The sequence below is a fragment of the Oncorhynchus keta genome, unplaced genomic scaffold (genome assembly GCF_023373465.1).
Source record: "Oncorhynchus keta strain PuntledgeMale-10-30-2019 unplaced genomic scaffold, Oket_V2 Un_contig_2290_pilon_pilon, whole genome shotgun sequence".
In the NCBI taxonomy this organism is placed as follows: Eukaryota; Metazoa; Chordata; class Actinopteri; order Salmoniformes; family Salmonidae; genus Oncorhynchus; species Oncorhynchus keta.
The window spans coordinates 188,355-213,611 of record NW_026283111.1 but is presented as its reverse complement, the minus strand read 5'-3'; the positions used below and the strand labels follow the sequence as shown (position 1 = coordinate 213,611).

Genomic DNA, 25,257 nt, shown 5'->3' with positions numbered 1-25,257 from the left:
GCCTGACAGAAACACACACCACAAATGGAGTCATCAGGACCAGTTACCCCACAGCCTGACAGAAACACACACCACAAATGGAGTCAGCAGGACCAGTTACCCCACAGCCTGACAGAAACACACCACAAATGGAGTCATCAGGACCAGTTACCCCACAGCCTGACAGAAACACACACCACAAATGGAGTCATCAGGACCAGTTACCCCACAGCCTGACAGAAACACACACCACAAATGGAGTCAGTAGGACCAGTTACCCCACAGCCTGACAGAAACACACACCACAAATGGAGTCAGCAGGACCAGTTACCCCACAGCCTGACAGAAACACACACCACAAATGGAGTCAGGAGGACCAGTTACCCCACAGCCTGACAGAAACACACCACAAATGGAGTCAGCAGGACCAGTTACCCCACAGCCTGACAGAAACACACACCACAAATGGAGTCAGCAGGACCAGTTACCCCACAGCCTGACAGAAACACACCACAAATGGAGTCATCAGGACCAGTTACCCCACAGCCTGACAGAAACACACACCACAAATGGAGTCATCAGGACCAGTTACCCCACAGCCTGACAGAAACACACCACAAATGGAGTCATCAGGACCAGTTACCCCACAGCCTGACAGAAACACACACCACAAATGGAGTCAGCAGGACCAGTTACCCCACAGCCTGACAGAAACACACACCACAAATGGAGTCATCAGGACCAGTTACCCCACAGCCTGACAGAAACACACACCACAAATGGAGTCATCAGGACCAGTTACCCCACAGCCTGACAGAAACACACACCACAAGTCATCAGGACCAGTTACCCCACAGCCTGACACAGGGAGTAAAATAATGTCATCCTTTTTTTCCACATCAGGCTTTTACATATGGGACATGTTGTTCACAGACTAAAGCTCTTTATTTTAAAACAAATTATATCTACAATTCATAAACCAAATGGATACAGTTTAAAAGATACAGCATTAATCAATGGCGGATATTTGCATGATTGATGATTGTATTGATTAGGGTAACGCATATCTCATAAAACAAAACGGGTGGTTGATGGATCATCAATACCCTGTGTCACAATGGCTCTGTTGTGAAGACAACTAAATCAGCAGAGAGAGGAGGTCAGGAGGGCTGAGGGGGAACAAAATGGTGGACTGAATTAGCCTTCATCATGAGGGAGGTCAGGAGGGCTGAGGGGGAACAAAATGGTGGACTGAATTAGCCTTCATCATGAGGGAGGTCAGGAGGGCTGAGGAGGAACAAAATGGTGGACTGAATTAACCTTCATCATGAGGGAGGTCAGGAGGGCTGAGGAGGAACAAAATGGTGGACTGAATTAACCTTCATCATGAGGGAGGTCAGGAGGGCTGAGGAGGAACAAAATGGTGGACTGAATTAACCTTCATCATGAGGGAGGTCAGGAGGGCTGAGGAGGAACAAAATGGTGGACTGAATTAACCTTCATCATGAGGGAGGTCAGGAGGGCTGAGGGGGAACAAAATGGTGGACTGAATTAGCCTTCATCATCAGGGAGGTCAGGAGGGCTGAGGGGGAACAAAATGGTCTGGGAAACATTGATAAAGGGGGGGACAGGACTTGGGGGCTTCATCATTGGGAGGTCAGGGGGGACTTGGGGAACAAAATTGGTGAAAGGGGGGACAGGACTTGGGGGAACTGGGGAACATTGGTAAAGGGGACAGGACTTGGGGTCTGGGAAACATTGGTAAAAGACAGGACTTGGGGTCTGGGGGGAACATTGGTAAAGGGGGAGACAGGACTTGGGGTCTGGGAAACATGGTGGTAAAGGGAGGGGGACTTGGGGTCTGGGAAACACTGGTAAAGGGGGACTTGGGGGCTGGGAAACATTGGTAAAGGGGGGACAGGACTTGGGGGCTGGGAAACACTGGTAAAGGGGGGACAGGACTTGGGGGCTGGGAATCACTGGTAAAGGGGGACAGGACTTGGGGGCTGGGAAACACTGGTAAAGGGGGGACTTGGGAAACACTGGTAAAGGGGGGACTTGGGACTGGTAAAGGGGGTCTAAACACTGGTAAAGGGGGACTTGGGAAACACTGGTAAAGGGGGACTTGGGAAACAGGGAAACACTGGTAAAGGGGAGGACTTGGGGTCTGGGAAACACTGGTAAAGGGGGGACTTGGGAAACAGGACAGGGGGGACTGGGAAACACTGGTAAAGGGGGGACTTGGGAAACACTGGGAAACAAAGGGGGAAACACTGGAAAGGGGGGGAAAACACTGGTAAAGGGGGGACTTGGGGGCTGAAACACTGGTAAAGGGGGGACTTGGGAAACACTGGTAAAGGGGGGACTTGGGAAACACTGGTAAAGGGGGGACTTGGGAAACACTGGTAAAGGGGGGACTTGGGAAACAGCACTGGTAAAGGGGGACTGGGAAACACTGGTAAAGGGGGGACTTGGGAAACACTGGTAAAGGGGGACTTGGGAAACACTGGTAAAGGGGGGACTTGGGGTCTGGGAAACACTGGTAAAGGGGGGACTTGGGAAACACTGGGGGGGGACTTGGGAAACACTGGTAAAGGGGGACTTCTGGGAAACACTGGTAAAGGGGGGGACTTGGGAAACACTGGTAAAGGGGGGAGGACTTGGGGTCTGGGAAACACTGGTAAAGGGGGGACTTGGGGTCTGGGACTTGGGGGGGACTTGGGAAACACTGGTAAAGGGGGGACAGGACTTGGGGGGCTGAAACACTGGTAAAGGGGGGACAGGACTTGGGGGACTGGGAAACACTGGTAAAGGGGGGACTTGGGGGGCTGGGAAACACTGGTAAAGGGGGACTTGGGGTCTGGGAAACACTGGTAAAGGGGGGACTTGGGAAACACTGGTAAAGGGGGGGACTTGGGAAACACTGGTAAAGGGGGACTTGGGAAACACTGGTAAAGGGGGACTTGGGAAACACTGGTAAAGGGGGACTTGGACTTGAAACACTGGTAAAGGGGGACTTGGGGTCTGGGAAACACTGGTAAAGGGGGGACTTGGGAAACACTGGTAAAGGGGGGACTTGGGAAACACTGGTAAAGGGGGGACTTGGGAAACACTGGTAAAGGGGACTTGGGACTTGGGGTCTGGGAAACACTGGTAAAGGGGGGACTTGGGAAACACTGGTAAAGGGGGACTTGGGAAACACTGGTAAAGGGGGGACTTGGGAAACACTGGTAAAGGGGGACTTGGGAAAACACTGGTAAAGGGGGGACTTGGGAAACACTGGTAAAGGGGGGACTTGGGAAACACTGGTAAAGGGGGGGGGTTGGGAAACACTGGTAAAGGGGGACTTGGGAAACACTGGTAAAGGGGGACTTGGGGTCTGGAAACACTGGTAAAGGGGAGGACTTGGGGTCTGGGAAACACTGGTAAAGGGGGGACTTGGGGTCTGGGAAACACTGGTAAAGGGGGGACTTGGGGTCTGGGAAACACTGGTAAAGGGGGACTTGGGGTCTGGGAAACACTGGTAAAGGGGGGGGTCTTGGGGGGGGGCTGGGAAACACTGGTAAAGGGGGACTTGGGAAACACTGGTAAAGGGGGGACTTGGGAAACACTGGTAAAGGGGGGGACTTGGGAAACACTGGTAAAGGGGGGGACTTGGGAAACACTGGTAAAGGGGGGGACTTGGGAAACACTGGTAAAGGGGGGGACTTGGGAAACACTGGTAAAGGGGGGACTTGGGAAACACTGGTAAAGGGGGACTGGGAAACACTGGTAAAGGGGGGACTTGGGAAACACTGGTAAAGGGGGACTTGGGAAACACTGGTAAAGGGGGACTTGGGAAACACTGGTAAAGGGGGACTTGGGAAACACTGGTAAAGGGGGACTTGGGAAACACTGGTAAAGGGGGACTTGGAAACACTGGTAAAGGGGGGACTTGGGAAACACTGGTAAAGGGGGACTTGGGAAACACTGGTAAAGGGGGGGACTTGGGAAACACTGGTAAAGGGGGACTTGGGAAACACTGGTAAAGGGGGACTTGGGAAACACTGGTAAAGGGGGGGACTTGGGAAACACTGGGGGGACTTGGGAAACACTGGTAAAGGGGGGACCCCAACACTGGTAAAGGGGGACTTGGGAAACACTGGTAAAGGGGGGACTTGGGAAACACTGGTAAAGGGGGACTTGGTTAAACACTGGTAAAGGGGGGGGACTTGGGAAACACTGGTAAAGGGGGAAAACACTGGTAAAGGGGGACAAACACTGGTAAAGGGGGACTTGGGAAACACTGGTAGGGGGACTTGGGAAACACTGGTACCCTTGGGAAACACTGGTAAAGGGGGGACTTGGGAAACACTGGTAAAGGGAGGACTTGGGAAACACTGGTAAAGGGGGGACTTGGGAAACACTGGTAAAGGGGGGACTTGGGAAACACTGGTAAAGGGGGACTTGGGAAACACTGGTAAAGGGGGACTTGGGAAACACTGGTAAAGGGGGGACTTGGGAAACACTGGTAAAGGGGGACATGGGAAACACTGGTAAAGGGGAGGACTTGGGAAACACTGGTAAAGGGGGACTTGGGAAACACTGGTAAAGGGGGACTTGGGAAACACTGGTAAACACTTGGGAAACACTGGTAAAGGGGGACTTGGGGTCTGGGAAACACTGGTAAAGGGGGACTTGGGAAACACTGGTAAAGGGGGGACTTGGGAAACACTGGTAAAGGGGGACTTGGGAAACACTGGTAAAGGGGGGACTTGGGAAACACTGGTAAAGGGGGACTTGGGAAACACTGGTAAAGGGGGACTTGGAAACACTGGTAAAATGGGGACTTGGGAAACACTGGTAAAGGGGGACTTGGTTGGTAAAGGGGGGACTTGGGAAACACTGGTAAAGGGGGACTTGGGAAACACTGGTAAAGGGGGACTTGGGAAACACTGGTAAAGGGGGACTTGGGAAACACTGGTAAAGGGGGGACTTGGGACTCTGGGAAACACTGGTAAAGGGGGGACTTGGGAAACACTGGTAAAGGGGGGACTTGGGAAACACTGGTAAAGGGGACTTGGACTTGGGAAAACACTGGTAAAGGGGGACTTGGGAAACACTGGTAAAGGGGGACTTGGGAAACACTGGTAAAGGGGGACTTGGGAAACACTGGTAAAGGGGGACCTGGGAAACACTGGTAAAGGGGGGACTTGGGAAACACTGGTAAAGGGGGACTTGGGAAACACTGGTTACCCCAAACACTGGTAAAGGGGAAAACACACTGGGAAACACTGGTAAAGGGGACTTGGGGTCACTGGTAGAAACACTGGTAAAGGGGGACAGGAAACCTGGGGGCTGGGAAACACTGGTAAAGGGGGACCACTGGTGGGGGACTTAGGAAACACTGGTAAAGGGGGGACTTGGGAAACACTGGTAAAGGGGGACTTGGGAAACACTGGTAAAGGGGGACTTGGGGGCTGGGAAACACTGGTAAAGGGGGGACTTGGGAAACACTGGTAAAGGGGTCTTCAGGAAACACTGGTAAAGGGGGACTTGGGAAACACTGGTAAAGGGGGACTTAGGAAACACTGGTAAAGGGGGACTTGGGAAACACTGGTAAAGGGGGGACTTGGGAAACACTGGTAAAGGGGGGACTTGGGAAACACTGGTAAAGGGGGACTTGGGAAACACTGGTAAAGGGGGGACTTGGGAAACACTGGTAAAGGGGGACTTGGGAAACACTGGTAAAGGGGACTTGGGAAACACTGGTAAAGGGGGGACTTGGGAAACACTGGTAAAGGGGGGACTTGGGAAACACTGGTAAAGGGGGACCTGGGAAACACTGGTAAAGGGGGACTTGGGAAACACTGGTAAAGGGGGGACTTGGGAAACACTGGTAAAGGGGGGACTTGGGACACACTGAAAGGGGGAAAACACTGGTAAAGGGGGACTCACTGGTAAAGACTTGGGGGCTGGAAACACTGGTAAAGGGGGACTTGGGAAACACTGGTAAACCACTTGGGAAACACTGGTAAAGGGGGACTTGGGAAACACTGGTAAAGGGGGGACTTGGGAAACACTGGTAAAGGGGGACTTGAAACACTGGTAAACACTGGGAAACACTGGTAAAGGGGACTTGGACTTGGGAAACACTGGTAAAGGGGGACTTGGGAAACACTGGTAAAGGGGGACTTGGAAACACTGGTAAAGGGGACTTGGGAAACACTGGTAAATTGGGAAACACTGGTAAAGGGGGACTTGGGAAACACTGGTAAAGGGGGACTTAGGAAACACTGGTAAAGGGGGACTTGGGAAACACTGGTAAAGGGGGGACTTGGAAACACTGGTAAAGGGGGACTTGGGAAACACTGGTAAAGGGGGACTTGGGAAACACTGGTAAAGGGGGACTTGGGAAACACTGGTAAAGGGGGACTTGGGAAACACTGGTAAAGGGGGACTTGGGAAACACTGGTAAAGGGGGGACTTGGAAACACTGGTAAAGGGGGACTTGGGAAACACTGGTAAAGGGGGACTTGGAAACACTGGTAAAGGGGGACTTAGGAAACACTGGTAAAGGGGGACTTACCACTGGTAAAGGGGACAGGAAACACTGGTAAAGGGGGGACTGGGAAACACTGGTAAAGGGGGACTTGGGAAACACTGGTAAAGGGGGGACTTAGGAAACACTGGTAAAGGGGACTGGGAAACACTGGTAAAGGGGGACTTGGAAACACTGGTAAAGGTTACTGGGAAACACTGGTAAAGGGGGACTTGGAAACACTGGTAAAATGGAAACACTGGTAAAGGGGGACTTAGGAACACTGGTAAAGGGGGACTTGGGAAACACTGGTAAAGGGGGACTTGGGAAACACTGGTAAAGGGGGACCAGTTACACTGGTAAAGGGGGACTTGGGAAACACTGGTAAAGGGGGACTTGGGAAACACTGGTAAAGGGGGGACATCCTTACACTGGTAAAGGGGGACTTAGGAAACACTGGTAAAGGGGGGACTTAGGAAACACTGGTAAAGGGGGGACTGGGAAACACTGGTAAAGGGGGGACTAAACACTGGTAAAGGGAGGACTTTAGGAAACACTGGTAAAGGGGGACTTATAAACACTGGTAAAGGGGGGACTTAAACTGGTAAAGGGGGACTTGGGAAACACTGGTAAAGGGGGACTTAAAACACTGGTAAAGGGGGGACTTAAAACACTGGTAAAGGGGGACTTGGGGGAAACACTGGTAAAGGGGGACTTATAAACACTGGTAAAGGGGGACTTAAAACACTGGTAAAGGGGGGACTGGGAAACACTGGTAAAGGGGGGACTTGGGAAACACTGGTAAAGGGGGACTTGGGAAACACTGGTAAAGGGGGACTTGGAAACACTGGTAAAGGGGGACTTGGGAAACACTGGTAAAGGGGGGACTTGGGAAACACTGGTAAAGGGGGACTTGGGAAACACTGGTAAAGGGGGCTTGGGAAACACTGGTAAAGGGGGACTTGGGAAACACTGGTAAGGGGGGACTTGGGAAACACTGGTAAAGGGGGACTTGGGAAACACTGGTAAAGGGGGACTGGAAACACTGGTAACTTGGGAAACACTGGTAAAGGGGGACTGGAAACACTGGTTTGGGAAACACTGGTAAAGGGGGGACTTGGGAAACACTGGTAGGGGGACTGAGGGTCTGGGAAACACTGGTAAAGGGGGACTTGGGAAACACTGGTAAAGGGGGACTTGGGAAACACTGGTAAAGGGGGGACTTGGAAACACTGGTAAAGGGGGACTTGGGAAACACTGGTAAAGGGGGACTTGGGAAACACTGGTAAAGGGGGACTTGGGAAACACTGGTAAAGGGGGACTTGGGAAACACTGGTAAAGGGGGACAGGACTTGGAAACACTGGTAAAGGGGGACTTGGGAAACACTGGTAAAGGGGGACTTGGGAAACACTGGTAAAGGGGAGGACTTGGGGTAAAGGGGGACTTGGGAAACACTGGTAAAGGGGACTTGGGAAACACTGGTAAAGGGGGACTTAGGAAACTTAAAGGGGTCTGGGAAACACTGGTAAAGGGGGGGAAACACTGGGGGGGACTGGGAAACACTGGTAAAGGGGGGACTTGGGACTTAAAGGGGACTTAGGGAAACACTGGTAAAGGGGGGACAGGAAACACTGGTAAAGGGGGGACTGGGAAACACTGGTAAAGGGGGGACTTGGAAACACTGGTAAAGGGGGACTGGACTTAACACTGGTAAAGGGGGACTTGGGAAACACTGGTAAAGGGGGACTTGGGAAACACTGGTAAAGGGGGACTTGGGAAACACTGGTAAAGGGGGACTTGGGAAACACTGGTAAAGGGGGACTTGGGAAACACTGGTAAAGGGGGACTTGGAAACACTGGTAAAGGGGGGACTTGGGAAACACTGGTAAAGGGGGACTTGGGAAACACTGGTAAAGGGGGACTTGGGAAACACTGGTAAAGGGGGGACTTGGGGTCTGGGAAACACTGGTAAAGGGGGACTTGGGAAACACTGGTAAAGGGGGGACTTGGGAAACACTGGTAAAGGGGGACTTGGGAAACACTGGTAAAGGGGGACTTGGGAAACACTGGTAAAGGGGGGACTTAGGAAACACTGGTAAAGGGGGACTTAAAACACTGGTAAAGGGGGGACTTGGGAAACACTGGTAAAGGGGGACTTGGGAAACACTGGTAAAGGGGGACTTGGGGTCTAGGAAACACTGGTAAAGGGGGGACTTGGGAAACACTGGTAAAGGGGGGACTTGGGAAAACACTGGTAACACTGGGGGGACTTGGGAAACACTGGTAAAGGGGGACTTGGGAAACACTGGTAAAGGGGGACTTGGGAAACACTGGTAAAGGGGGGACTTGGAAACACTGGTAAAGGGGGACTTGGGAAACACTGGTAAAGGGGGACTTGGGAAACACTGGTAAAGGGGGACTTGGGAAACACTGGTAAAGGGGGACTTGGGAAACACTGGTAAAGGGGGACTTAGGGGTAAAGGGGCTTGGGAAACACTGGTAAAGGGGGACTTGGAAACACTGGTAAAGGGGGACTAAAACACTGGGGGGGACTTGGGAAACACTGGTAAAGGGGGGACTTGGGAAACACTGGTAAAGGGGGACTTGGGAAACACTGGTAAAGGGGGACTTGGGAAACACTGGTAAAGGGGACTTGAGGACTTGGGAAACACTGGTAAAGGGGGACTTGGGAAACACTGGTAAAGGGGGACTTGGGGTCTGGGAAACACTGGTAAAGGGGGACTTGGGAAACACTGGTAAAGGGGGACTTAGGGTCTTGGTAAAGGGGGACTTAGGAAAAACACTGGTAAAGGGGGACTTGGGTCTGGGAAACACTGGTAAAGGGGGACTTGGGGTCTGGGAAACACTGGTAAAGGGGGGACTTAGGACACTGGTAAAGGGGGACTGGGAAACACTGGTAAAGGGGGACTTGGGAAACACTGGTAAAGGGGGACTTGGGAAACACTGGTAAAGGGGGACTTGGGAAACACTGGTAAAGGGGGACTTAGGAAACACTGGTAAAGGGGGACTTGGGAAACACTGGTAAAGGGGGACTTGGGAAACACTGGTAAAGGGGGACTTGGGGTCTGGGAAACACTGGTAAAGGGGGACTTGGGGTCTGGGAACACTGGTAAAGGGGGACTTGGGGTCTGGGAAACACTGGTAAAGGGGGGACTTACACTGGTAAAGGGGGACTTGGGAAACACTGGTAAAGGGGGACTTGGGGGCTGGGAAACACTGGTAAAGGGGGACTTGGGAAACACTGGTAAAGGGGGGACTTAGGAAACACTGGTAAAGGGGGACTTGGGACACTTAAAGGGGGACTTGGGAAACACTGGTAAAGGGGGGACTTGGAAACACTTGGGGGACTGGGAAACACTGGTAAAGGGGGACTTGGGAAACACTGGTAAAGGGGGACTTGGGAAACACTGGTAAAGGGGGACTTGGGAAACACTGGTAAAGGGGGACTTAGGAAACACTGGTAAAGGGGGGACTTGGGAAACACTGGTAAAGGGGGACTTGGAAACACTGGTAAAGGGGGACTCTGGGAAACACTGGTAAAGGGGGACCTGGGAAACACTGGTAAAGGGGGGGACTTGGGGAAACACTGGTAAAGGGGGGAAACACTGGTAAAGAAAAACACTGGTAAAGGGGAAACACTTGGGGGACTTAGGGAAACACTGGTAAAGGGGGGACTTGGGGTCTGGGAAACACTGGTAAAGGGGGACTTGGGAAACACTGGTAAAGGGGGACTTGGGGAAACACTGGTAAAGGGGGACTTGGGACTTAAAGGGGGCTGGGAAACACTGGTAAAGGGGGGACAGGACTTGGGGTCTGGGAAACACTGGTAAAGGGGGGGAGGACTTAGGAAACACTGGTAAACACTGGACTTGGGGGGGACTTAGGAAACACTGGTAAAGGGGGGACTTAGGGGCTGGGAAACACTGGTAAAGGGGGAGGACACTGGTAAAGGGGGACCTGGGAAACACTGGTAAAGGGGGACTTGGGGGTCTGGGAAACACTGGTAAAGGGGGGACTTGGGAAACACTGGTAAAGGGGGACCTGGGAAACACTGGGGGGGACTTGGGAAACACTGGTAAAGGGGGGACTTGGGAAAACACTGGTAAAGGGGGGACTTGGGGTCTGGAAACACTGGTAAAGGGGGGACTGGTGGGGGACTGGGAAACACTGGTAAAGGGGGGACTTGGGGTCTGGGAAACACTGGTAAAGGGGGGACTTGGGAAACACTGGTAAAGGGGGACTTGGGAAACACTGGTAAAGGGGGACTTAGGAAACACTGGGGGGACTTGGGAAACACTGGTAAAGGGGGACCTTAGGAAACACTTAAAGGGGTCTTAGGAAACACTGGTAAAGGGGGGACTTGGGAAACACTGGTAAAGGGGGACTTGGGGTCTGGGAAACACTGGTAAAGGGGGGACTTGGGAAACACTGGTAAAGGGGGGACTTGGGAAACACTGGTAAAGGGGGACTTGGGGTCTGGGAAACACTGGTAAAGGGGGGACTTGGGAAACACTGGTAAAGGGGGGGACTTGGGGTCTGGGAAACACTGGTAAAGGGGGGGACTTGGGAAACACTGGTAAAGGGGGGACTTGGGGTCTGGGAAACACTGGTAAAGGGGGACTTGGGAAACACTGGTAAAGGGGGACTTGGGAAACACTGGTAAAGGGGGACTTGGGAAACACTGGTAAAGGGGGACTTGGGAAACACTGGTAAGGGGGACTTAGGAAACACTGGTAAAGGGGGACTTAGGAAACACTGGTAAAGGGGGACTTGGGAAACACTGGTAAAGGGGGACTTGGTAAAGGGGGACTTGGGAAACACTGGTAAAGGGGGACTTGGGGTCTGGGACACTGGTAAAGGGGGGACTTGGGAAACACTGGTAAAGGGGGGGGGGAAACACTGGTAAAGGGGGGACTTGGGACACTGGTAAAGGGGGGACTTGGGAAACACTGGTAAAGGGGGACTTGGGAAACACTGGTAAAGGGGGACTTGGAAACACTGGTAAAAGGGGGACTTAAAACACTGGTAAAGGGGGGACTTGGGGTCTGGGAAACACTGGTAAAGGGGGACTTGGAAACACTTAAAGGGGGGACTGGGAAACACTGGTAAAGGGGGACTTGGGAAACACTGGTAAAGGGGGACTTGGGAAAACACTGGTAAAGGGGGACCTGGAAACACTGGTAAAGGGGGGACTTGGAAACACTGGTAAAGGGGGGACTTGGGGTCTGGGAAACACTGGTAAAGGGGAGGACTTGGGGTCTGGGAAACACTGGTAAAGGGGGGACTTGGGAAACACTGGTAAAGGGGGACTTGGGAAACACTGGGGGGGACTTGGGGTCTAAAACACTGGTAAAGGGGGACTTGGGAAACACTGGTAAAGGGGGACTTGGGAAACACTGGTAAAGGGGGGACTTGGGAAACACTGGTAAAGGGGACTTGGGAAACACTGGTAAAGGGGGGACTTGGGAAACACTGGTAAAGGGGGGACTTGGGAAACACTGGTAAAGGGGGACTTGGGAAACACTGGTAAAGGGGGACTTGGGAAAACACTGGTAAAGGGGGACTTGGGAAACACTGGTAAAGGGGACTTGGGGTCTGGGAAACACTGGTAAAGGGGACTTGGGAAACACTGGTAAAGGGGGGACTTGGGAAACACTGGTAAAGGGGGACTTGGGAAACACTGGTAAAGGGGGACTTAGGGTAAAGGGGGACTTGGGAAACACTGGTAAAGGGGGGACTTGGAAACACTGGTAAAGGGGGACTTGGGAAACACTGGTAAAGGGGGACTTGGGGTCTGGGAAACACTGGTAAAGGGGGACTTGGGAAACACTGGTAAAGGGGGGACTTGGGTCTAAAACACTGGTAAAGGGGGACTTGGGAAACACTGGTAAAGGGGGACTTGGGAAACACTGGTAAAGGGGGGACTTGGGAAACACTGGTAAAGGGGGACTTGGGAAACACTGGTAAAGGGGGGACTTGGGAAACACTGGTAAAGGGGGGACTTGGGGTCTGGAAACACTGGTAAAGGGGGACTTGGGAAACACTGGTAAAGGGGGACTTGGGGTCTGGGAAACACTGGTAAAGGGGGGACTTGGGGTCTGGGAAACACTGGTAAAGGGGGACTTGGGAAACACTGGTAAAGGGGGACTTGGGAAACACTGGTAAAGGGGGACTTGGGAAACACTGGTAAAGGGGGACTTGGGAAACACTGGTAAAGGGGGGACTTGGGAAACACTGGTAAAGGGGGACTTAGGAAACACTGGTAAAGGGGGACTTGGGGTCTGGGAAACACTGGTAAAGGGGGACCTGGGAAACACTGGTAAAGGGGGACTTGGGAAACACTGGTAAAGGGGGACCTGGGAAACACTGGTAAAGGGGGACTTGGGGTAAAGGGGGGCTTAGGAAACACTGGTAAAGGGGGACTTGGGGTCTGGGAAACACTGGTAAAGGGGGACTTGGGAAACACTGGTAAAGGGGGGACCTGGGAAACACTGGTAAAGGGGGAGGGACTTGGGGTCTGGGAAACACTGGTAAAGGGGGGAAACACTGGTAAAGGGGGACTTGGGAAACACTGGTAAAGGGGGACTTGGGAAACACTGGTAAAGGGGGGACTTGGGGAAACACTGGTAAAGGGGGGACTTGGGGTCTGGGAAACACTGGTAAAGGGGACTTGGACACTGGTAAAGGGTCTGGGAAACACTGGTAAAGGGGGACTTGGGAAACACTGGTAAAGGGGGACTTGGGAAACACTGGTAAAGGGGGACTTGGGGTCTGGGAAACACTGGTAAAGGGGGACTTGGGAAACACTGGTAAAGGGGGACTTGGGAAACACTGGTAAAGGGGGACTTGGGGTCTGGGAAACACTGGTAAAGGGGGGACTTGGGGTCTGGGAAACACTGGTAAAGGGGGGACTTGGGGTCTGGGAAACACTGGTAAAGGGGGGGACTTGGGGGGGGTCTGGGAAACACTGGTAAAGGGGGGACTTGGGAAACACTGGTAAAGGGGGACTTGGGGTCTGGGAAACACTGGTAAAGGGGGGGGACCTGGGAAACACTGGTAAAGGGGGGACTTGGGAAACACTGGTAAAGGGGGGGACTTGGGAAACACTGGTAAAGGGGGGACTTGGGGTCTGGGAAACACTGGTAAAGGGGGACTTGGGGTCTGGGAAACACTGGTAAAGGGGGGGACTTGGGAAACACTGGTAAAGGGGGGGACTTGGGAAACACTGGTAAAGGGGGGACTTGGGGTCTAAACACTGGTAAAGGGGGACTTGGGAAACACTGGTAAAGGGGGACTTGGGAAACACTGGGGAAAGGGGGACTTGGGAAACACTGGTAAAGGGGGGGACTTGGGAAACACTGGTAAAGGGGGACTTGGGAAACACTGGTAAAGGGGGGGAAACACTGGTAAAGGGGGACTTGGGAAACACTGGTAAAGGGGGACTTGGGAAACACTGGTAAAGGGGGACTTGGGAAACACTGGTAAAGGGGGACTTGGGAAACACTGGTAAAGGGGGCCTGGGAAACACTGGTAAAGGGGGACTTGGGAAACACTGGTAAAGGGGGACTTGGGGTCTGGGAACACTGGTAAAGGGGGGACACTGGTAAAGGGGGACTGGGAAACACTGGTAAAGGGGGACTTGGGGTCTGGGAAACACTGGTAAAGGGGGGGGACCTGGGAAACACTGGTAAAGGGGGGACTTGGGGAAAACACTGGTAAAGGGGGGACTTGGGAAACACTGGTAAAGGGGGGGGGTCTGGGAAACACTGGTAAAGGGGGGCTGGGTCTGGGAAACACTGGTAAAGGGGGGGGGTCTTGGGAAACACTGGTAAAGGGGGGACTTGGGTCTGGGAAACACTGGTAAAGGGGGGACTTGGGGTCTGGGAAACACTGGTAAAGGGGACTTGGGAAACACTGGTAAAGGGGGGACTTGGGGGGAAACACTGGTAAAGGGGGGACTTGGGAAACACTGGTAAAGGGGGACTTGGGAAACACTGGTAAAGGGGGGACTTAGGAAACACTGGTAAAGGGGGGGGGTCTTGGGAAACACTGGTAAAGGGGGGGACTTGGGAAACACTGGTAAAGGGGGGACTTGGGAAACACTGGTAAAGGGGGACTTGGGAAACACTGGTAAAGGGGGGGACTTGGGAAACACTGGTAAAGGGGGGGACTTGGGAAACACTGGTAAAGGGGAGGACTTGGGGTCTGGGAAACACTGGTAAAGGGGGACTTGGGAAACACTGGTAAAGGGGGGACTTGGGAAACACTGGTAAAGGGGGGACTTGGGGTCTGGGAAACACTGGTAAAGGGGGGACTTGGGGTCTGGGAAACACTGGTAAAGGGGGGACTTGGGAAACACTGGTAAAGGGGGGACTTGGGGTCTTGGGAAACACTGGTAAAGGGGGGACTTGGGGTCTGGGAAACACTGGTAAAGGGGGGACTTGGGAAACACTGGTAAAGGGGGACTTGGGAAACACTGGTAAAGGGGGACTTGGAAACACTGGTAAAGGGGGACTTGGGAAACACTGGTAAAGGGGGGACTTGGGAAACACTGGTAAAGGGGGGGACTTGGGAAACACTGGTAAAGGGGGGGACTTGGGAAACACTGGTAAAGGGGGGACTTGGGAAACACTGGTAAAGGGGGACTTGGGAAACACTGGTAAAGGGGGACTTGGAAACACTGGTAAAGGGGGACTTGGGAAACACTGGTAAAGGGGGACTTGGGAAACACTGGTAAAGGGGGACTTGGGAAACACTGGTAAAGGGGGACTTGGGAAACACTGGTAAAGGGGGACTTGGGAAACACTGGTAAAGGGGGGACTTGGGAAACACTGGTAAAGGGGGACTTGGGGTCTGGAAACACTGGTAAAGGGGGACCTGGGAAACACTGGTAAAGGGGGGGACTTGGGGTCTGGGAAACACTGGTAAAGGGGGACTTAGGAAACACTGGTAAAGGGGGACTTGGGGTCTGGAAACACTGGTAAAGGGGAGGACTTGGGGTCTGGGAAACACTGGTAAAGGGGGGACTTGGGGTCTGGGAAACACTGGTAAAGGGGGGACTTGGGAAACACTGGTAAAGGGGGACTTGGGTCTGGGAAACACTGGTAAAGGGGGACTTGGGAAACACTGGTAAAGGGGGACTGGGAAACACTGGTAAAGGGGGACTTGGGGTCTGGGAAACACTGGTAAAGGGGGGACTTGGGAAACACTGGTAAAGGGGGACTTGGGAAACACTGGTAAAGGGGGACTTGGGAAACACTGGTAAAGGGGGACTTAGGAAACACTGGTAAAGGGGGACTTGGAAACACTGGTAAAGGGGGACTTAGGGTCTGGGAAACACTGGTAAAGGGGGGGGACCTGGGAAACACTGGTAAAGGGGAGGACTTGGGGTCTGGGAAACACTGGTAAAGGGGGGACTTGGGAAACACTGGTAAAGGGGGACTGGGAAACACTGGTAAAGGGGGGGGACGTGGGAAACACTGGTAAAGGGGGGACTTGGGAAACACTGGTAAAGGGGTGGACTTGGGGTCTGGGAAACACTGGTAAAGGGGTGGACTTGGGGTCTGGGAAACACTGGTAAAGGGGAGGACTTGGGGTCTGGGAAACACTGGTAAAGGGGAGGACTTGGGAAACACTGGTAAAGGGGGGGACTTGGGAAACACTGGTAAAGGGGGGACTTGGGAAACACTGGTAAAGGGGGGGACTTGGGAAACACTGGTAAAGGGGGACTTGGGAAACACTGGTAAAGGGGGGGACTTGGGAAACACTGGTAAAGGGGAGGACTTGGGAAACACTGGTAAAGGGGGACTTGGGAAACACTGGTAAAGGGAGGACTTGGGAAACACTGGTAAAGGGGGACTTGGGAAACACTGGGGGGGGACTTGGGAAACACTGGTAAAGGGAGGACTTGGAAACACTGGTAAAGGGGGGACTTGGGAAACATTGGTAATGGGGACTTGGGGTCTGGGAAACACTGGTAAAGGGGGCCTTAAAACACTGGTAAAGGGGGCCCTGGGGTCTGGAAACACTGTAGCAGCTCCTAACCAAGGAGGTTTGTCAACCAATGAGACAAAATACAAAGAATCAACAAAAATACATTTTTTAGCGTTTGGTTTGCTTCATTCTGGTAGAACCTCCCCATTTAAATGTGTTTGTCCCATTTGAGTCTCCTGAACATGGTCCTGAACATGGTCTGCTGCATCAGGGGCAGAGGTCAGGTGTTGTCCCATTTGAGTCTCCTGAACATGGTCCTGAACATGGTCCTGAACATGGTCTGCTGCATCAGGGGCAGAGGTCAGGTGTTGTCCCATTTGAGTCTCCTGAACATGGTCCTGAACATGGTCCTGGACATGGTCCTGAACATGGTCCTGAACATGGTCTGCTGCATCAGGGCAGAGGTCAGGTGTTGTCCCATTTGAGTCTCCTGAACATGGTCCTGAACATGGTCCTGAACATGGTCTGCTGCATCAGGGGCAGAGGTCAGGTGTTGTCCCATTTGAGTCTCCTGGACATGGTCCTGGACATGGTCCTGAACATGGTCCTGAACATGGTCTGCTGCATCAGGGGCAGAGGTCAGGTGTTGTCCCATTTGAGTCTCCTGAACATGGTCCTGGACATGGTCCTGGACATGGTCCTGAACATGGTCCTGAACATGGTCCTGAACATGGTCCTGAACATGGTCCAGGTCACAGGTCAACCTGTTGTTCAGTCTGCTGCATCAGGGGCAAAGGTCTCTCTGTGTGGAGGACAGACCCAGATAAAGCCCTAGTCTCTCTGTGTGGAGGACAGACCCAGATGAAGCCCTAGTCTCTCTGTGTGGAGGACAGACCCAGATAAAGCCCTAGTCTCTCTGTGTGGAGGACAGACCCAGATAAAGCCCTAGTCTCTCTGTGTGGAGGACAGACCCAGATACAGGTCTCCCTGTCAGTGGGGTGGAGACAGCCATGCTGGAAGCACTTTTTCTAAGGGCAGAGAGTCAGGGACTTCAGGGGAGCCCCTGTAGTGTGTATGGGGGGGGGTACAGCTGTTCTACATTACGTAGGTCACAGATCACCCCCCCATCCTATCAGTCCAGAGGTACCACCAGAACCCCCATGATGTGTTCAACGGTCCAGAGAGGTCCGGGGGTATCAGACGGTCCAGAGAGGTCTAGGGGTATCAGACGGTCCAGAGAGGTCCGGGGGTACCAGACGGTCCAGAGAGGTCTAGGGGTATCAGACGGTCCAGAGAGGTCCGGGGGTATCAGACGGTCCAGAGAGGTCCGGGGGTACCAGACGGTCCAGAGAGGTCCGGGGGTATCAGACGGTCCAGAGAGGTCTGGGGGTATCAGATGGTCCAGAGAGGTCTGGGGGTATCAGACGGTCCAGAGAGGTCCGAGGCTATCAGACGGGGAAGAGCTGTGTTTGGCTGCTCAGCCCTCAGACAGAGAACTCCACACCACTACGGCGTGTACGCGTCATCAGTAGGCGCCGCAGACGCAGGCCGGTGAATGGGTTGAACCAGAGGAAGGAGGGCGGGCCTCCGAACACTGCCTTCATCCCCTCCCAGCGCACACGCCGCTCCCACGTCGGCTTCTCATTCTTCAGACGCTCGATCTCCTGGGAGATGAAACAGACACCGACAGACAGACAGACACAGACAACAGACAGACACTTTAGTCAACACACTATTTTAACGAAACCGTGCTACTGCTGCCTCAACTAGGTCGATTCAGGACAGACATTTTGTTCTATTTGTTCATGGATATCAGGGGAAAACTGAAGGAGTTGGACCAGAACGATCTGTAGTCCAGTCAGACTAGGAGACGACTCAGGGACCAGAATGATCTGTAGTCCAGTCAGACTAGGAGATGACTCAGGGACCAGAATGATCTGTAGTCCAGTCAGACTAGGAGACGACTCAGGGACCAGAATGATCTGTAGTCCAGTCAGACTAGGAGACGACTCAGGGACCAGAATGATCTGTAGTCCAGTCAGACTAGAAGATAACTCAGGGACCAGAATGATCTGTAGTCCAGTCAGACTAGGAGATGACTCAGGGACCAGAATGATCCGTAGTCCAGTCAGACTAGGAGACGACTCAGGGACCAGAATGATCTGTAGTCCAGTCAGACTAGGAGACGACTCAGGGACCAGAATGATCTGTAGTCCAGTCAGACTTTTACTCAAGTAGTATTTTACTGGGTGACTTTTACTCAAGTAGTATTTTACTGGGTGACTTTTACTCAAGTAGTATTTTACTGGGTGACTTTTACTCAAGTAGTATTTTACTGGGTGACTTTTACTCAAGTAGTATTTTACTGGGTGACTTTTACTCAAGTAGTATTTTACTGGGTGACTTTCACATTTACTCAAGTAGTATTTTACTGGGTGACTTTTACTCAAGTAGTATTTTACTGGGTGACTTTTACTCAAGTAGTATTTTACTGGGTGACTTTCACATTTACTCAAGTAGTATTTTACTGGGTGACTTTTACTCAAGTAGTATTTTACTGGGTGAATTTTACTCAAGTAGTATTTTACTGGGAGACTTTTACTCAAGTAGTATTTTACTGGGTGACTCTTACTCAAGTAGTATTTTACTGGGTGACTTTTACTCAAGTAGTATTTTACTGGGTGACTTTTACTCAAGTAGTATTTTACTGGGTGACTTTCACTGTTACTCAAGTAGTATTTTACTGGGTGACTTTCACTTTTACTCAAGTAGTATTTTACTGGGTGACTTTTACTCAAGTAGTATTTTACCGGGTGACTTTCACATTTACTCAAGTAGTATTTTACCGGGTGACTTTCACATTTACTCAAGTAGTATTTTACCGGGTGACTTTTACTCAAGTAGTATTTTACCGGGTGACTTTTACTCAAGTAGTATTTTACTGGGTGACTTTCACATTTACTCAAGTAGTATTTTACTGGGTGACTTTCACTTTTACTCAAGTAGTATTTTACTGGGTGACTTTTACTCAAGTGGTATTTTACTGGGTGACTTTTACTCAAGTAGTATTTTACTGGGTGACTTTCACATTTACTCAAGTAGTATTTTACTGGGTGACTTTTACTCAAGTAGTATTTTACTGGGTGACTTTCACATTTACTCAAGTAGTATTTTACTGGGTGACTTTTACTCAAGTAGTATTTTACTGGGTGAATTTTACTCAAGTAGTATTTTACTGGGAGACTTTTACTCAAGTAGTATTTTACTGGGTGACTCTTACTCAAGTAGTATTTTACTGGGTGACTTTTTACTCAAGTAGTATTTTACTGGGTGACTTTTACTCAAGTAGTATTTTACTGGGTGACTTTCACTGTTACTCAAGTAGTATTTTACTGGGTGACTTCCACTTTTACTCAAGTAGTATTTTACTGGGTGACTTTTACTCAAGTAGTATTTTACCGGGTGACTTTCACATTTACTCAAGTAGTATTTTACCGGGTGACTTTCACATTTACTCAAGTAGCAATTTACCGGGTGACTTTCACTTTTACTCAAGTAGTATTTTACCGGGTGACTTTTACTCAAGTAGTATTTTACTGGGTGACTTTCACATTTACTCAAGTAGTATTTTACTGGGTGACTTTCACTTTTACTCAAGTAGTATTTTACTGGGTGACTTTTACTCAAGTGGTATTTTACTGGGTGACTTTTACTCAAGTAGTATTTTACTGGGTGACTTTCACATTTACTCAAGTAGTATTTTACTGGGTGACTTTTACTCAAGTAGTATTTTACTGGGTGACTTTTACTCAAGTAGTATTTTACTGGGTGACTTTCACATTTACTCAAGTAGTATTTTACTGGGTGACTTTTACTCAAGTAGTATTTTACTGGGTGAATTTTACTCAAGTAGTATTTTACTGGGAGACTTTTACTCAAGTAGTATTTTACTGGGTGACTCTTACTCAAGTAGTATTTTACTGGGTGACTTTTAGACTTTTACTCAAGTAGTATTTTACTGGGTGACTTTCACATTTACTCAAGTAGTATTTTACTGGGTGACTTTCACATTTACTCAAGTAGTATTTTACTGGGTGACTTTTACTCAAGTAGTATTTTACTGGGTGACTTTTACTCAAGTAGTATTTTACAGGGTGACTTTTACTCAAGTAGTATTTTACTGGGTGACTTTTACTCAATTAGTATTTTACTGGGTGACTTTTACTCAATTAGTATTTTACTGGGTGACTTTTACTCAAGTAGTATTTTACTGGGTGACTTTTACTCAAGTAGTATTTTACTGGGTGACTTTTACTCAAGTAGTATTTTACTGGGTGACTTTTACTCAAGTAGTATTTTACCGGGTGACTTTCACTTTTACTCAAGTAGTATTTTACTGGGTGACTTTACTCAAGTAGTATTTTACTGGGTGACTTTTACTCAAGTAGTATTTTACTGGGTGACTTTTACTCAAGTAGTATTTTACTGGGTGACTTACTCAAGTAGTATTTTACTGGGTGACTTTTACTCAAGTAGTATTTTACTGGGTGACTTCTACTCAAGTAGTATTTTACTGGGTGACTTCTACTCAAGTAGTATTTTACTGGGTGACTTTCACTTTTACTCAAGTAGTATTTTACTGGGTGACTTTTACTCAAGTAGTATTTTACTGGGTGACTTTTACTCAAGTAGTATTTTACTGGGTGACTTTTACTCAAGTAGTATTTTACTGGGTGACTTTTACTCAAGTAGTATTTTACTGGGTGACTTCTACTCAAGTAGTGTTTTACTGGGTGACTTTTACTCAAGTAGTATTTTACTGGGTGACTTCTCCTCAAGTAGTATTTTACTGGGTGACTTCTACTCAAGTAGTATTTTACTGGGTGACTTTTACTCAAGTAGTATTTTACTGGGTGACTTTTACTTTTACTTGATTCATTATCTATTAAAGTATCTTTACTTTTACTCAAGTATGAGAATTGAGAGCTTTTTCCAACACTACAGGCTGGTGTTAACCTTGACACTTCCTTTAAGTGGTGACGACCACAGAGCTTTTTCCATCACTGCAGGCTGGTGTTAACCTTGACACTTCCTTTAAGTGGTGACGACCACAGAGCTTCTTCCACCACTGCAGGCTGGGCACGGTGTCAGTAATAATGTGTTAACCTTGACACTTCCTTTAAGTGGTGACGACCACAGAGCTTGGTGCCTCACCGTCTCGTCGTTGCAGATGGAGTGTATCTGCGTTCCGAACATCACCACGGTGAAGGTGAGGAAGAGGAAGGCCTCCAGACAGAGGAAGATCATCAGCATCACCGCCACTGGCGGAGAGAAGTCGGTGCATTCTGGGAGATGGATTTGTGGGAGAGGAGAGAGGTGTCATTATTTTGTCAGAGGAGGAGAGGGGTGTCATTATTTTGACAGAGGAGAGGGGTGTCATTATTTTGTCAGAGGAGGAGAGGGGTGTCATTATTTTGACAGAGGAGGAGAGGGGTGTCATTATTTTGTCAGAGGAGGAGAGGGGTGTCATTATTTTGACAGAGGAGGAGAGAGGTGTCATTATTTTGACAGAGGAGGAGAGGGGTGTCATTATTTTGACAGAGGAGGAGAGAGGTGTCATTATTTTGACAGAGGAGGAGAGGGGTGTCATTATTTTGACAGAGGAGGAGAGGGGTGTCATTATTTTGACAGAGGAGAGGGGTGTCATTATTTTGTCAGAGGAGGAGAGGGGTGTCATTATTTTGACAGAGGAGGAGAGGGGTGTCATTATTTTGTCAGAGGAGGAGAGGGGTGTCATTATTTTGACAGAGGAGAGGGGTGTCATTATTTTGTCAGAGGAGGAGAGGGGTGTCATTATTTTGACAGAGGAGGAGAGGGGTGTCATTATTTTGTCAGAGGAGGAGAGGGGTGTCATTATTTTGACAGAGGAGGAGAGAGGTGTCATTATTTTGACAGAGGAGGAGAGGGGTGTCATTATTTTGACAGAGGAGAGGGGTGTCATTATTTTGACAGAGGAGAAACACTGGTAAAGGGGGGACTTGGGAAACACTGGTAAAGGGGGACTTGGGAAACACTGGTAAAGGGGGGGGACCTGGGAAACACTGGTAAAGGGGGGGGGGACTTGGGAAACACTGGTAAAGGGGTGGACTTGGGGTCTGGGAAACACTGGTAAAGGGGTGGACTTGGGGTCTGGGAAACACTGGTAAAGGGGAGGACTTGGGGTCTGGGAAACACTGGTAAAGGGGAGGACTTGGGAAACACTGGTAAAGGGGGGGACTTGGGAAACACTGGTAAAGGGGGGGACTTGGGAAACACTGGTAAAGGGGAGGACTTGGGAAACACTGGTAAAGGGGGGGACTTGGGAAACACTGGTAAAGGGGGGGACTTGGGAAACACTGGTAAAGGGAGGACTTGGGAAACACTGGTAAAGGGGGGGACTTGGGAAACACTGGTAAAGGGGAGGACTTGGGAAACACTGGTAAAGGGGGGGACTTGGGAAACACTGGTAAAGGGGGGGACTTGGGAAACACTGGTAAAGGGGAGGACTTGGGAAACACTGGTAAAGGGGGGGACTTGGGAAACATTGGTAAAGGGGGGGACTTGGGGTCTGGGAAACACTGGTAAAGGGGGGGCCTTGGGAAACACTGGTAAAGGGGGGCCCTGGGGTCTGGGAAACACTGTAGCAGCTCCTAACCAAGGAGGGAAAACAACCAATGAGACAAAATACAAAGAATCAACAAAAATACATTTTTTAGCGTTTCGGATTTGCTTCATTCTGGTAGAACCTCCCCCATTTAAATGTGTTTGTCCCATTTGAGTCTCCTGAACATGGTCCTGAACATGGTCTGCTGCATCAGGGGCAGAGGTCAGGTGTTGTCCCATTTGAGTCTCCTGAACATGGTCCTGAACATGGTCCTGAACATGGTCTGCTGCATCAGGGGCAGAGGTCAGGTGTTGTCCCATTTGAGTCTCCTGAACATGGTCCTGAACATGGTCCTGGACATGGTCCTGAACATGGTCCTGAACATGGTCTGCTGCATCAGGGGCAGAGGTCAGGTGTTGTCCCATTTGAGTCTCCTGAACATGGTCCTGAACATGGTCCTGAACATGGTCTGCTGCATCAGGGGCAGAGGTCAGGTGTTGTCCCATTTGAGTCTCCTGGACATGGTCCTGGACATGGTCCTGAACATGGTCCTGAACATGGTCTGCTGCATCAGGGGCAGAGGTCAGGTGTTGTCCCATTTGAGTCTCCTGAACATGGTCCTGGACATGGTCCTGGACATGGTCCTGAACATGGTCCTGAACATGGTCCTGAACATGGTCCTGAACATGGTCCAGGTCACAGGTCAACCTGTTGTTCAGTCTGCTGCATCAGGGGCAAAGGTCTCTCTGTGTGGAGGACAGACCCAGATAAAGCCCTAGTCTCTCTGTGTGGAGGACAGACCCAGATGAAGCCCTAGTCTCTCTGTGTGGAGGACAGACCCAGATAAAGCCCTAGTCTCTCTGTGTGGAGGACAGACCCAGATAAAGCCCTAGTCTCTCTGTGTGGAGGACAGACCCAGATACAGGTCTCCCTGTCAGTGGGGTGGAGACAGCCATGCTGGAAGCACTTTTTCTAAGGGCAGAGAGTCAGGGACTTCAGGGGAGCCCCTGTAGTGTGTATGGGGGGGGGTACAGCTGTTCTACATTACGTAGGTCACAGATCACCCCCCCATCCTATCAGTCCAGAGGTACCACCAGAACCCCCATGATGTGTTCAACGGTCCAGAGAGGTCCGGGGGTATCAGACGGTCCAGAGAGGTCTAGGGGTATCAGACGGTCCAGAGAGGTCCGGGGGTACCAGACGGTCCAGAGAGGTCTAGGGGGTATCAGACGGTCCAGAGAGGTCCGGGGGTATCAGACGGTCCAGAGAGGTCCGGGGGTACCAGACGGTCCAGAGAGGTCCGGGGGTATCAGACGGTCCAGAGAGGTCTGGGGGTATCAGATGGTCCAGAGAGGTCTGGGGGTATCAGACGGTCCAGAGAGGTCCGAGGCTATCAGACGGGGAAGAGCTGTGTTTGGCTGCTCAGCCCTCAGACAGAGAACTCCACACCACTACGGCGTGTACGCGTCATCAGTAGGCGCCGCAGACGCAGGCCGGTGAATGGGTTGAACCAGAGGAAGGAGGGCGGGCCTCCGAACACTGCCTTCATCCCCTCCCAGCGCACACGCCGCTCCCACGTCGGCTTCTCATTCTTCAGACGCTCGATCTCCTGGGAGATGAAACAGACACCGACAGACAGACAGACACAGACAACAGACAGACACTTTAGTCAACACACTATTTTAACGAAACCGTGCTACTGCTGCCTCAACTAGGTCGATTCAGGACAGACATTTTGTTCTATTTGTTCATGGATATCAGGGGAAAACTGAAGGAGTTGGACCAGAACGATCTGTAGTCCAGTCAGACTAGGAGACGACTCAGGGACCAGAATGATCTGTAGTCCAGTCAGACTAGGAGATGACTCAGGGACCAGAATGATCTGTAGTCCAGTCAGACTAGGAGACGACTCAGGGACCAGAATGATCTGTAGTCCAGTCAGACTAGGAGACGACTCAGGGACCAGAATGATCTGTAGTCCAGTCAGACTAGAAGATAACTCAGGGACCAGAATGATCTGTAGTCCAGTCAGACTAGGAGATGACTCAGGGACCAGAATGATCCGTAGTCCAGTCAGACTAGGAGACGACTCAGGGACCAGAATGATCTGTAGTCCAGTCAGACTAGGAGACGACTCAGGGACCAGAATGATCTGTAGTC

General features: G+C 50.8%; 1 pseudogene; it reads right to left on the bottom strand.

The window, feature by feature from the left end:
- Positions 1-17,678: 17,678 nt before the first annotated feature.
- Positions 17,679-25,257, bottom strand: part of LOC127921640 (palmitoyltransferase ZDHHC7-like) — a 38,170-nt pseudogene continuing 30,591 nt past the window's right edge.